We start from the raw sequence: 14,164 nt of genomic DNA on the forward strand, positions 1-14,164 counted from the left end.
TACCGAGGCATAACCTTTTAATATCCAATCTGAAAGGTAATATGCAATTAAAAATGTGAAATGGTTCTGTATTTGAACGTGCATTTCTCCCAGAGACCCGTCTATATAGGCTACGCTGAATCTCGTCTACCAGAAGGGGGACCAATCTGCCTTCATAAGACGCGACAGAAGTCCAGGACTCCTGATCCGGCGACTCCCCGATCCAGACGCCAGATCTTGCCGACGCCCCGCGGATTTTAATCATGCCTCTCTGTCAGTGTTTGAGAGCAGCAGGCTGACAATGATTTCCTCCGTGATTACGCACAGGGCGCGTCCCCGCGGGGATGGGGCCCCCTCTGGAGCCGTCCTCATGGCTTTGGGGGCCTCGCTTCCATTTTCCATTATTATGTGGACTACCGGAGCGACAGCGCAGAGCGAGACCTCGCAGGTTGGTGATGAGGAGGGAGCTCGCATGTTCCTCTCCGACTCTTTTTTTTATTTAAAAAAAAAAAGACAGACTGAGTTCTGATTCTCAGATGAAATGAGAAAATTGACAGTCTCAATTAGTCTTTAGCTCGTGCCAGTGTAGGGAAATAATTCATTTTTAGTCGTTTTTCGCCTTATTAGAAATTTTTCGCACATTTACACCGGCGTTTGAGATCTATCGTGCAATGTAGGAACTGATAAAATCAAACATGTAGATGAATTTACACCGCGGTATTAGATGGATTTGACATTTTAACTCTTCAGCTGCTCTAAACAGACACAGGATTGACCAACACCACTGTGGGTTTTTACCTCGAATGTGCAGTAATCTCGTGTCAGCTTTATGATCACATTAGAGGAGATATAGATATAAATGCATGATCTTCAGCGGGTTTCTGTAGGATGTCGCGCCGCAAACAAGCCAAACCAAGAGCTCTGAAAGGTAAGTCAACCTCCATCTCTGCTTTTCGAGAAACGAAAACGGAATTTTGTAGGATGTCAAACACCTTTTCGGGGTAAATGCATGCGTTATACAACACCGTTGTTTCTGAGGTGCGCAAATGTTGGTGCGTTTGGATGCGAGAGCTTTGCGCACAACTATAAAACCCACAGATTTGCTTTGTGAACTATGTGTGACAGTGTTTACAAGCAGCAGAAGGAATCGGAAACATGGAGCCACTCTTGCGCTGTGTTTGATGTCTGCTGGTCTGGTTGGAGAGTTCAGGGCGATGTGTGCATGAAGTGGTCATATACGATCTGGATGTTAAATTGGCATGCAAGTTTGGAGTGACACAACACGTGACTGGAGTGGCTGAGCTCTATCATGAAAGTGGTGCTTACCAGTAAACATTACGACATAGGTCGTATGGCCATTACAACATTTTCAGGACTGTCCTCATGTTGTTCTGATGCGTTCTTGCTTTGCATTCAAGTTAGTCTGATTGTGATCTTGATTAGCGCCAAGAGAGTCTTTGGCAATGATGATGCTCTTTATCTGTCGCATTGGATTTAATAACTTATGTTTGTAAACAAAGTCTGAGAGGCGAATCAGAGATTTTTTTTTTTTTAATTTTGAGGAAAATGACTGATTTATTTCTAAAAGCATTCATTTTTATTAGATGATTTTGATATTTTAAATAAGCTCTGTAATGTAATGCTGCCTGGTATAATTCCACAAAAGTTAAAAACTAAATTAGCTGCTTATCTCATGCTTGGAACCACTTTGTAAAATTGTATTAAACTATTCTGTAATACCTTTTTTTCCTCCTGATCATAGATGGGACAAAATGTGATCCTGAAACACAAAACCAGTCTTAAGTAGCATGGGTCTGTTTGTAGTAATAGCCAAAAATACATTGTATGGGTCAAATGATCGATTTTTCTTTTATGCCAAAAATCATATTCCATGAAGATATTTTGTACATTTCCTACCGTAAATATATCGAAACTTAATTTTTGATTAGTAATATGCATTTCTAAGAAATTCATTCGGACAACTTTAAAGGCGATTTTCTCAATATTTAGATTTTTGTTTTAATTTGGAGGAAAATGATTTTTATTTCTAAAAGCATTCTTTTTTATTAAACAATTTTGATATTTTAAATATGCTGCCTGTTATAATTCCACAAAAGTTAAAAACTAAATTAGCTGCTTATGTAAGGCTTGGAACCACTTTGTAAAATTGTATAAAACGATTCTGTATTACCTCATTTTTTTATAATAGCCAAAAATACATAGTATGGGTCAAAATGATCTATTTTTCTTTTATTCCAAAAATCATATTCCATGAAGATATTTTGTACATTTCCGTAAATATATCCAAACTTAATTTTTGATTAGTAATATGCATTTCTAAGAACTTCATTTGGACAACTTTAAAGGAGATTTTCTCAATATTTAGATTTTTTTTTTTTTTTTAATTCGGAGGAAAATTACTGTTTTATTTCTAAAAGCATTAATTTTTTATAAAATAACTTTTGTATTGTAAATATGCTGCCTGTTATAATTACAGCTAAAAACTAAATTGTCTGCTGATGTTATGCTTGGAACCACTTCACCTCATTTTTTCCTCCTGATCATAGATGGCACAAAATGTGATCCTGGACCACAAAACCAGTCTTAAGTAGCATGGGTCTGTTTGTAGCAATAGCCAAAAATACATTGTATGGGTCAAATGATCGATTTTTCTTTTAGGCCAAAAATCATATTCCATGAAGATATTTTGTACATTTCCTACCGTAAATATATCAAAACTTAATTTTTGATTAGTAATATGCATTTCTAAGAAATTCATTTGGACAACTTTAAAGGCGATTTTCTCAATATTTAGATTTTTTTTTTTAATTTGGAGGAAAATGACTTTTATTTCTAAAAGCATTCTTTTTTATTAAATAATTTTGATATTTTAAATATGCTACCAATTCCACAAAAGTTAAAAACTAAATTAGCTGCTTATGTCATGCTTGGAACCACTTTGTAAAATTGTAATAAACTATTCTGTAATAACTCTTTTATTCCTCCTGATCATAGATGGGACAAAATGTGATCCTGGACCACAAAAAAGTCTTAAGTAGCATGCGTATATTTGTAGCCATAGCCAACAATGCATTATCGATTTTTCTTTTATGCCAAAAATCATTAGGATATTAAGTAAAGATCATGTTCCATGAAGATATTTGTAAATTTCCTACCATAAATATTTCAAAACTTCATTTTTGATTTGTAATATGCATTTCTAAGAACTTCATTTGGACAACTTAAAGGCCATTGTCAAATAGTTGTAAACTACAAAAATAAAGGTGCTTTAAAAGGTTCCTCACAGCGATGCCATAGAAGAACCATTTTTGGTTCCACACAGAACCATTTAGCCAAAGGTTCTTTAAAGAACCATCTCTTTCTTACCTTTTTTATAATCTGAAGAACCTTCTTTCGCCACAAAGAACCTTTTGTGAAACAGAATGGTTCTTTATGTGTTGAAGGTTCTTTATGGAACTATTTAGACAAAAAAAGGTTCTTCTATGGCATTGTGAAGCACCTTTATATTTAACAAACCATATATCAATAAAAAAAGACCCTTTTGTGGTCCAGTGTGACAAATATTATCTCAACACATCCTTAAGTTTGCCATTTCATATGAATGAAAACATACGTGAGATTTAGTCAGTTTAAACGGTTTATGTCTCCAGAAAATAGTGATCTCATATTGTATTAAGAATAGTTAAATAAACATAAACTTAAACATAAAAAAGCCACTTAGGATAAGATGGTCCTCCCAGAACTTGCACAGAAGGCCTTGAGTAGCATGCTGTTACTAGTGTTATCATGTTTGAGTATATTGTTTACTGTAATTTGTGAGGTTATTATTCAAGAAGTCCATGATTTAGACATATTTTGGGCATATTTGGGCTAATCATTTCATACACCACACTTAATGTGCACATGCTTGTATGCAGTAGTGTACAGAATAGCTGCCTGTAAATGCACACTTATGCAACTAACTACATCTGTAATTAATTTCAGTAGTTACAGCTATAATTACACAATTAAACCTACCCACACCACCAAACCCATTTACACATATCCAACCTCAACATCTGCAAATACAGCACACAGTAAACACAACAAGTTCATTGGATTACACAATTAGTTTTAATGCAACTAATCAAAAACAGCTCATATGACATGGGAACTTTTATGTTTTTATATTGCATTACTTTTCTTTATGTAATTTTTTTTACAATTTAATCAGGTATAAAAATGAATTAGATCAACTGGATAAATAAAATGATGATGAATATTAGCTGCTTGAATTAAGTTGCTTTTATTCTTCTGGTTTACTGGTTATCATTAATAGCAGTGTGTGAGTACACTGGTAAAAATGATTTTGCGGTAATACAGATTACAGAAAAACAAATGCAATTTCTACATTAAATAATTGAGTTCAGGCAAGAATAAAACAAAGAGTAAAATCAATATTAGTACTCAATTCAAGCTTGTAGAATTTAAAATTTGAACTTGGAATTGTTTGTTATTTTTACAAAGATTAAATAAATATCAAAGTCATGATCCTGTTGTTCCCATCATGCAATTGGGCATGAATAATTAATAAGGTTAAAGTTTTTGCTGTTTTCGAGATGTATTTGCACTGTTTTATGTTTGCTCTTGTTGTTAGATTAAGTAACTTGCTGTTTTGTAACATCTAGAGTTCATTTTCTACTCAAAATGACCCATTCATACTCAAAAACTATTCACCGATTGTTACCGTCATTGTGTATCAGGTGCCAAGTATTGAGGTCTCTGTTCATTTGGTTAGTAACTACTTTGAGTCAACATATAACCTTAAAAACAATAAGGAGCTGTCGACTTGCTTATGCACATGTTTGTAAGTAAACCACATGCTTTAATAGCATTTTTTTCAGTGCCATGACGTTTGAGTAAAGTTTAGTGAATTGTACTTAAGGACTGCAGAGTAAACTTAAAATAATTAAGTAGAAATTACTTATCTCCCATCGACTCTAACTGCATGTTAAATTTACTTATTTCCTTTGCTAATTCTACTTAAATTAGTTAAGTAGATTTTACTTAATTCCATACTTAAATTTTACTCAAAAATGTGCATGCAAAAACTTGCCAAATAAAAATTAAGCATATGTACTTGTTTTTTTTTTCCAGTGTAGGTGAAAAAATAGATATTGAGAATAGATATTGTTAGTGTTATATATAAAGGTGTCATGTACAAAGTTGGTCCAGTTTTCTCTTTTCAGCTATTTACATATATATAAGCACTTTTATTTAAGGCGAGACACTGCAGGTGAATAGGGTAAAAACATTAATTAATAGTTATCACTTTACTTACCCAGTTGATTGATTACATTGATAACTGCAAATTTTTTTTTGTATTACAAGTTTTTTAAAATGTTAGGTTTAAATATGCAAATGAGGCATAATTTAATGAAATATGCGCTAATTTGCATACATTTCTAATTCAAAAAAATTAAGCACTAAATTAGGTCAGTTTCAAAATTATTATTTTTTTTTACATTAGAGTCAAATGTTTTTACAGAGGGGACTTTGGGTAACTCATTTGTGACCCTGGACCACAAAACCAGTCTTAAGTCGCTGGGGTATGTTTGTAGCAATAGCCAAAAATACATTGCATGGTTCAAAATTTTTGATTTTTCTTTTATGCCAAAAATCATTAGGAAATTAAGTAAAGATCGTGTTCCATGAAGATTTTTTGTAAAATTCCTACTGTAAATATATCAAAATGTAATTTTTGATTAGTAAAATGCATTGTTAAGAACTTAATTTGGACAGCTTTAAAGGTGATTTTCTCAGTATTTTCATTTTTTTGCACCCTCAGATTCCAGATTTCAAACAGTTGTATCTCGGCCAAATATTGTCCTATCCTAACAAACCATACATCAATAGAAAGCTTGTTTATTGAGCTTTCATATTCACATAGATGTATACATCTCAGTTTTGTAAAATTTTACCTTATGACTGGTTTTGTGGTCCAGGGTCACATTTTGTCACTCCATAATTCAGAAAAAAACTTAGAACAGACAGAAAACAATGTATTTTAATAATGTTGTAGAAAATCAAACATATTATATATGAACAAATCCCTCTGTAAAAACCTTCAGAATATAGACAGGAATAAAAATGTCAAGTTTGGTTTGTGTAAGTGCTACTGAAGTGGAGATTTTTGGCTCAGTGTAGGAGAAAAAAAAATAATTTTGAGAAAACGTCCTTTAAAAATATGGATTGTAATTGAAATCTGACACAAATAGATAAAGTGCTATAAAAGAAACACTTAACAGTGTCTTTCAGATGTTTTCTGTTAACTAGTCGAAAAAACACTTTATAAAAACGCCAAAAAAATGGTGTTTTTGCCTTCAGTGTCTCCCCTTAAAACAAATTAGCATTTAAGGTTTACATTTTACTAAATTATATTGTACATTCCTAGGCAATTTCACCCATTATGTTGGAGTTACTATGCCAGGTTCTGCTTTTCAAGTTGTAAAGAAACACTCATTAGGTCACACCTAGACTTTCTTACTTGCGCTGTTCATACAGATAAAGCTTAGGCTTTGGATAGAGTGAAGAGTGTAATGTACAGGGCTGTAAACGTGTCAGTGGAGGTGATGGAGGTCAATAAGAGTATGTGAAATCCTGGTCTAGTTTAAATACATATGAGCCGTGTGTTTGGATCTTAAAGGGGTCATTGGGTGCAAAACTAACTTTTCCATGTTGTTTGAACATTAATGTGTGTTTGTAGTTTGTCTACACAACCACCCTACAATGATAAAAATCCACCCAGTGGTATTTTTTTTAATCTTTAAAAGTAATATCACCTTTTTAAAATCAGGTCATTCTCAGCTTCTTGTCGTTGTGACGAAACACATTTGATTGACATGAGAGCCTTATCTTAGCCCCGCCCTCACCGAGCTCAAACAGTTTGACTCTGATCACCATTGTGTGACTCAGGTGCAGAGGAAGACTCTAATTGAGCGATTGAGGTGTTCTGTTGTTGGATGTAATAATGAACATAGCAGTCGTCATTTACTCCCGACATCTGAGCCACTTAAGAAGCAGAGGACAACATTACTTTAGTTTTTGAAAGGAAAGTGCTGATCCCGATCTACATATGCGTCTATGTTCGTGTGAATCATTCGTGATGCAGCTTCACCCACAGCAGACGTGAGTATAAGGGTTTTTTATGCATCTTTGCAAATGGCCTGTCTTAATAATGTGCTTGTTGGCAAGTTTCGCTGATAAACATGGCTAAATGTGGCTGAAGTAAACATTACGGCTTGTAATCCATCAGCAGAGAGGGCCAGGCCGAGCTATAAAATGAGCTGATATTTTGCAGAGCTGATTTTGACAAGGTAAAAGTTTTTTTACACTACTATTGAACTATTTAATTTTTTTACCCAAAGTATATTAGAGACTTTTCATTAAGACCCTAAAGAATCATATGAACTTGTGGAAAATGTGCATCCGATGACCCCTTTAAAAAGAAATTTCATATAGCCTTTTTTATATATTTTATTTTTTATTTTTTACAAAAGGCCATTTTAATATATAATGCGCTGAACAGAGGTGACAGCGTTATTGCTTAAGGGAATAAATGTCCACAGGCCGAAGACATACATCATCCGCTCATATGCAAACACTTTCTCGTCTCACGCTGACATTTACTCAGAGCTGCCCGTCTGCATCAGACACACACACACACACACACACACACACACACACACACTGGTTTACATGTTTTATGGGGACATTCCATAGGCGTAATGGTTTTTATACTGTACAAACCGTACTTTCTATCGCCCTAACCCTACCCTACACCTAAACCTAGCCCTCACAGGAGATTGTGCACACTTTTACTTCATCAAAAAAACTCATTGTGCATGATTTATAAGCCTGTTTCCTCATGGGGACCTGAGAAATGTCCCCACAAGGTCAAAATCTACTGGTATTCCTATCCTTGTGGGGACATTTGGTCCCCACAACGTGATGAATACCAGTACACACACACACACACACACACACACACACACACACACACACACACACACACGTTGGGTTTACATGTTTTATGGGGACATTCCATAGGCGTAATGGTTTTTATACTGTACAAACCGTACTTTCTATCGCCCTACACCTACCCTACACCTAAACCTAGCCCTCACAGGAGATTGTGCATACTTTTACTTCATCAAAAAAACTCATTGTGCATGATTTATAAGCCTGTTTCCTCATGGGGACCTGAGAAATGTCCCCACAAGGTCAAAATCTACTGGTATTCCTATCCTTGTGGGGACATTTGGTCCCCACAACGTGATGAATACCAGTACACACACACACACACACACACACACACACACACACACGTTGGGTTTACATGTTTTATGGGGACATTCCATAGGCGTAATGGTTTTTATACTGTACAAACCGTACTTTCTATCGCCCTACACCTACCCTACACCTAAACCTAGCCCTCACAGGAGATTGTGCATACTTTTACTTCATCAAAAAAACTCATTGTGCATGATTTATAAGCCTGTTTCCTCATGGGGACCTGAGAAATGTCCCCACAAGGTCAAAATCTACTGGTATTCCTATCCTTGTGGGGACATTTGGTCCCCACAACGTGATGAATACCAGGTACACACACACACACACACACACACACACTGGCTGTGGTTTGCAGTGTTTGCTGTGCCACAATCTCCTGATGGTCATAAATAAGACTGCCTATACTAATGTTCATTAGTTGGATGCTTTGAGGTGCACTTTACAGCAATGTTCGTACCGCAAAAAAATGCTTTCTCACTTAGATTTTTTGTCTTGTTTCCAGCCAAAATATCAAAAAATTCTTAAATCAAGAAGGATTTTCTAGACAAGTAAAATTTATTTAAAAAAAAGTAAGTGTGTTCTTGCTTGAAACAAGCAAAATAATCTGTCATTTGGGTAAGAAAAAAAAAATATATTTTTTTTTGCTTACCCCATTGGAAACAAGAAGATAATTTTTAATTGTCTAGGAAATCCTTCTTGATTTTAAATTTTCTTTTAATATTTTGGCTGGAAACAAGACAAAAAATCTAAGTAAGAAAATCATTTGTTGCAATGCATAAAGTAAAAAAAAAACTGCTCTGTAATGTTTCACTTACAAATATTTTGACTGTGTTAGATTACTAATCAATAGTATGCTGACTGATAAAGAGATTTAATTTATAATCTTTTCAAAAATGTTTGGACATGTTAAGTGTTTAGTATCACTTAGTATAAATTAATTATATACATACACTGTATACATTATATTTAAACTGCGTGATTGTGTTTGTCATGATTTAGCAATATATTTTCTTTTCACCAGAGAATGATCATAGTGTCCGTGATGAAGAGCTCATTAATTTATTTCGATGTTGCATTCAATTATGATGATTATCACTGGAGAACATGAAAAGCCATTAAGCAGAGCTGTCACTGTTGCTGTTTCTTCTGCGATTTTAAGAACCGATAGCTTTTTAAATGTCTTTAATCTTGTGCAGACTAACATATCATATACACTCTTAAAAATAAAGGTGCTTCACGATTCCATAGAAGAACTTTTTTTTTTTTTGTCTAAATGGGTCTATGAAGATCCTTTAACATCTGGAGAACCTTTCTGTTTCACAAAATGATCTTTGCAGTGAAAGAAGGTTCTTCAAATTTTAAAAAGTTAAGACATGGTTCTTTGACTGAATGGTTCTTTGTGAAACCAAAAATGGTTCTTCTATGGCATCCCTGTGAAGAAACCTTTGAAGCACCTTTATTTTTAAAAGTGTACTCAAAAAAAAAAAAAAACATTTTGAGTCATAACTTTAAATAACCTCTGTCCTTGAGGTTAAATGAAGATGATTCTATTATTTTAGTAGTGATTTATATGTAGTTGGTGTCATACTTTCATTTTTTCACATGTACTGACTTCATGAAGACTGGTTTGAATCTCTTTCTGTAAAAGGTTTAGCCTCATGAGAGTCTTGTTTCATGCAGTCGTTGTGTTGTTCCTCGTGTCCTCTGCCCTCTGAAAAACCTCCATCTCACTCTTTACATCTGTGACGTCAAGTCTGAAGAGTTTTACTTCAGAGAGTAGCTCTAGCTCTGGGAAATCCTATTCATTTTAGAGGGATGCTGATCAATGTCGTTGATCTTTCAGATTTTCCAGAAAGGGAAAAAGCTGATATTCTCAAGAATTACTCATTTTCATTTGATTTCCTTTATCAAAAGAAATCGGTCAATATTTTTGTCCTCTCTATAGATGTATTAAAACAACAATAACAATATTAAAGCTGCAAGAAGTGATGAAAGGACAATGCACCCGGGCTTACCGCCAACTGGTGGCTTTAGGAAAACAGTGACAGGGAGCAGTATGCTTTTAATACAGTACATATAGGAGAAATATGTCAAAGTCATTTATATGTGCCAAACTTCCTGTTTCCAGCTGGTGGCGCTATGCCTATAACTGATTATTGGCATGTAGATTTGTTCAGGCCAGCACTTTTATCAAACATATGAAGTTTGGTGCAGATTGAAGATCGTATATTTAAGTTAGTGCAAAGGATGACGTATCCCATAAATATTGGCCTTTATGTGTCTTCAGCAATGGACATGAGAACTTTGAGGCTGAGCTATAACAGCTTCCATTTCCATGGCGAAACATTGAAATTTGTCAGGCCACCACAGACACGACCTTCAACGAAAACTCAAGATCTTGGCAATTCAACATCGCTAAGGCCTTTAGATTAGACTGACCAATTTTGGTGTTGATCTGTATAAATTTCTAGGAGGAGTTTGTTACAGCATAAAGCATGTCACTTCCTGTTGCCAGCAGGTGGCGCTATGACTATAACTGAATATGGGCATGTAGATGTCTTCAGGTCAGGACTCTTATCAAACATGTGAAGTTTGGGGCAGATTGGACATTATATACCTGAGTTATAGCAACTTCTGTTTCATTGGCAAAACGTCAAAATTTGTCAGGGCGCCACAGACACGCCCTCCAACGTAAACTCTAGATCTTCAGGATTTAACATCACAGCCTTTAGATTAGACTGACCAAATTTAGTGTTGATCCGAATAAATCTCTAGGAGGAGTTTGTTCAAGTACGACGGCTGAAAATGGCAAAAAAGACACAAAATTTGCTGAGAAAATGAAAAATAACTGACTTCCTGTTGGGTTTCGGATTTGGGTCCAAGAGACTTTTTTGTAGGTATTGGTGTGCTACATGTGCGTCCCGATTTTTGTGCATGTACGTGAAGCGTAGCTCAAAGCGCACACCGCTAAACGTGTATAGGTGGCGCTATTGAGCCATTTTGCCAAACCCACTTCTAATTAATTAACTAACTAATTTTCACCAGTTCTGATGTGTGTGCAAAGTTTCATGAGTTTTTGAGCATGTTCATTTTGAGAAGCAATTCCAATAGGGTCCTCACACCATCGGTGCTCGGGCCCTAATAATAACTACCTGGAATACAACAAAGAAGTGAAATGCAAAAAATCTGTGTTATTTTAAAAATGTGTTTTATTTGGCTTAATGTTTGTACATACTGTTGTAGCATTTTTATGCGTCATACTAAAATGAATTTAAAAATAAAAAATAATCTGCCAATGGGGTAAGAAAAATAATCTAGTTGTCTGCTTGAAATAAGATTTTTTTTCTTACCCCATTGGCAGATTATTTTGCTTGTTTTAAGCAAAAATTCACCTAATTTTGACTTGTTTTTACTAAAAACAAGACACAAATTTTTACTTGTCTAGAAAATCCTTCCTGATTCAAGAATTTTTAGATATTTTGGCTGGAAACAAGACAAAAAAATCTAAGTAAGAAAAGCATTTTTTGCAGAGTGAATCTTGACTATCATTAGTCATGACTGGTCTCGTGATGGATGGTCATTCGAGGAATGCTCTGTGCCACTTTAAAGAGCATTTCTGCCATGTAGCCAGCAGTTCACGCATGTAACCTAGTTTGTTTGCATAAATGAATATGTATGTGTTTTTTGCTATATGTTGCTTCAATAAATCACAACACATTTTTTGTATGTTTTAAATAGGTTATTGACAAACACAAATGATTCATTATGTAAAAGTCAAGATAGGTGCAGATGTATCAGCAGGATGTTAAATCAACTGATAAATTGAAAAGAAAAGGGAAAAAAAACTCATTATTTTGACTTTACTAAGTGATGGTAAACTGATGGATTTTTCTTATAATTTTACAATGCCGTTTGTGCTGCTGGGTTTACAAGTTGTTCTGAACCTATATGAATATTGAAGATATTTTGAAGAATATAGATAACCAAACAGTTGTTGGTCCCTTGACATTCATAGTATGGAAAAATGCTATGGAAGTCAATAGGGACCAGAAACTGCACTGCAAAAATTATTTTCTTACTTAGATTTTTTGTCTTGTTTCCAGGCAAAATATCTACAAATTATTAAATCAAGAAGTAAAACATTATCCCCCAGTTTCACAGACAAGGCTTAAGCCTAGTCCTAGACTAAAATGTAAGTCTGAGCTGTTTCAACTGAAACAAAATTGCACTGATTGATCTTAAAATATATCAGTGCCTTTGTTTTGTCTCAAGATGCACACCTGTATAATGTTTTTTTCCAAGCATGTTTATAAAAATGACTTAAATGTCCTAATTGAACTATGGCCTAATCCTGGCTTAGTCTAAGCCCTGTCTGTGAAACCGGGCCTAAGTGTTTTTCCTTGAAACAAGCAAAATAATCTGCCGATTGGCTAAGAAAAATAATCTTGTTTTCTGTTTGAAATAAGATTTTTTTTTCTTTCCCCATTGGCAGATTATTTTGCTTGTTCTAAGCAAAACTCACTTAATTTTTTTTTTTTTTGAAAACAAGAAGATAATTTTTACATGTCTACAAAATCCTTCTTGATTTAAGTGTTTTTAGATATTTTGGCTGGAAACAAGACAAAAAATCCAAGTAAGAAAATCATTTTTTGCAGTGTGTCTTGTTTTCAGAAAAACCAAGTCAAAATTAAGTGTATTTTATCTTGAAACAAGCAAAATAATCTGCCAATGTGATATGAAAAATAATCTTGTTTTAATACATAATTCAAAATATCTTCTTTTAGGTTCAGCAGAAGAAAGAATCTCATACAGATTTGGAGCAAACCTAAGACCTGGAGTAAAGTATGACAGCATGTTCATTTTTGGGTGAACTATACCTTTAATATTTAAAGATGTGGGATACAGAGTTAGTGTAGTTTGAAGAGCACGATTGTAATTTCTCCAGCTCTCCAGTCTGAGCCCTAGAGTATGAAATATACTGCCAGACTCCTCAGTATACTCAAGGAAGACTCCCGGGCGTATCGTTGCTTTTGAACAATGTCAAATAACTAGCAAGTCAAATGATGATTTGGCAGTTTTACATTATTTGGCGGAAGTTTACTGTATCTTTGTGCTTGAGCAGAAAGCTTTCCTTTGTGCAACCATTGGCCTTTCAGCTTAATTGTGTCAGATGGAGGACTTCTTTTTAAAGGTGCTTTTCAAAGCCGCGTTCTGGGCTGTCAGTCAGTGCCAGAGAGCAGCGGGGAGGTCTCGTCAGGCATCCCTTTCCTCTGTGCCAGGAAATGAAAGTGCAGATAGTGGAGGTATAATGGAGACCGCAGGGGTAGAGCTGAAGTCTCCTCCCAGAAAGCCTCATTTCTCATGAAGCAGGTGGGAGTCTTTGTTCTCCTCCTGCTTCAAAAAATCCATTTAGTTCTCCACACCTGGCATACAGGAGGAACATTTCCTGTTTAATGGGTAGAGAATGAGTCTCTAATGAAGTGGCAGGCACATTTTGCAGCACAAACTCTGTTGGTGGAACACTGGTACTGGTAAAAACGCTTTATTGGCGTATAATGTTGTTGTATGTTTGTTGGCTATATGGGGCTTATTTGTAAGATACAGGTTGGCTGGAAAGGGGCCATTTGTACAGTAACATCAAAGGATATTTTTTTTAGAAATTGCATCAACCAAAGTAACCATAATCACCATATAGACTGAGGACAAACAATTATGGGGTTGCATTCTCATCGGTATTCAGATTTGTGGGCAACAAAAATGGATTTCCAATGGCTTGTTTTCCAATGATTGTTTCCATTCTTAAATTTTGTAACCGAATGTTCAGGCACTTTAC

At 35.0% G+C, this 14,164-nt stretch overlaps 1 protein-coding gene across 1 annotated transcript in view; it reads left to right on the forward strand.

The window, feature by feature from the left end:
- The first annotated feature begins 265 nt into the window (after window positions 1-265).
- The window catches only part of LOC141344614 (zinc finger protein 521-like), a 68,821-nt gene continuing 54,922 nt past the window's right edge, over window positions 266-14,164 (forward strand). Inside the window, exon 1 of the mRNA XM_073849487.1 lies at window positions 266-427. The gene's annotated coding sequence lies outside the window, so the exon portion shown is untranslated. The remainder of the gene's footprint in view (window positions 428-14,164) is intronic.

Source organism: Garra rufa, chromosome 10 (assembly GCF_049309525.1).
Source record: "Garra rufa chromosome 10, GarRuf1.0, whole genome shotgun sequence".
Lineage (NCBI taxonomy): Eukaryota > Metazoa > Chordata > Actinopteri > Cypriniformes > Cyprinidae > Garra > Garra rufa.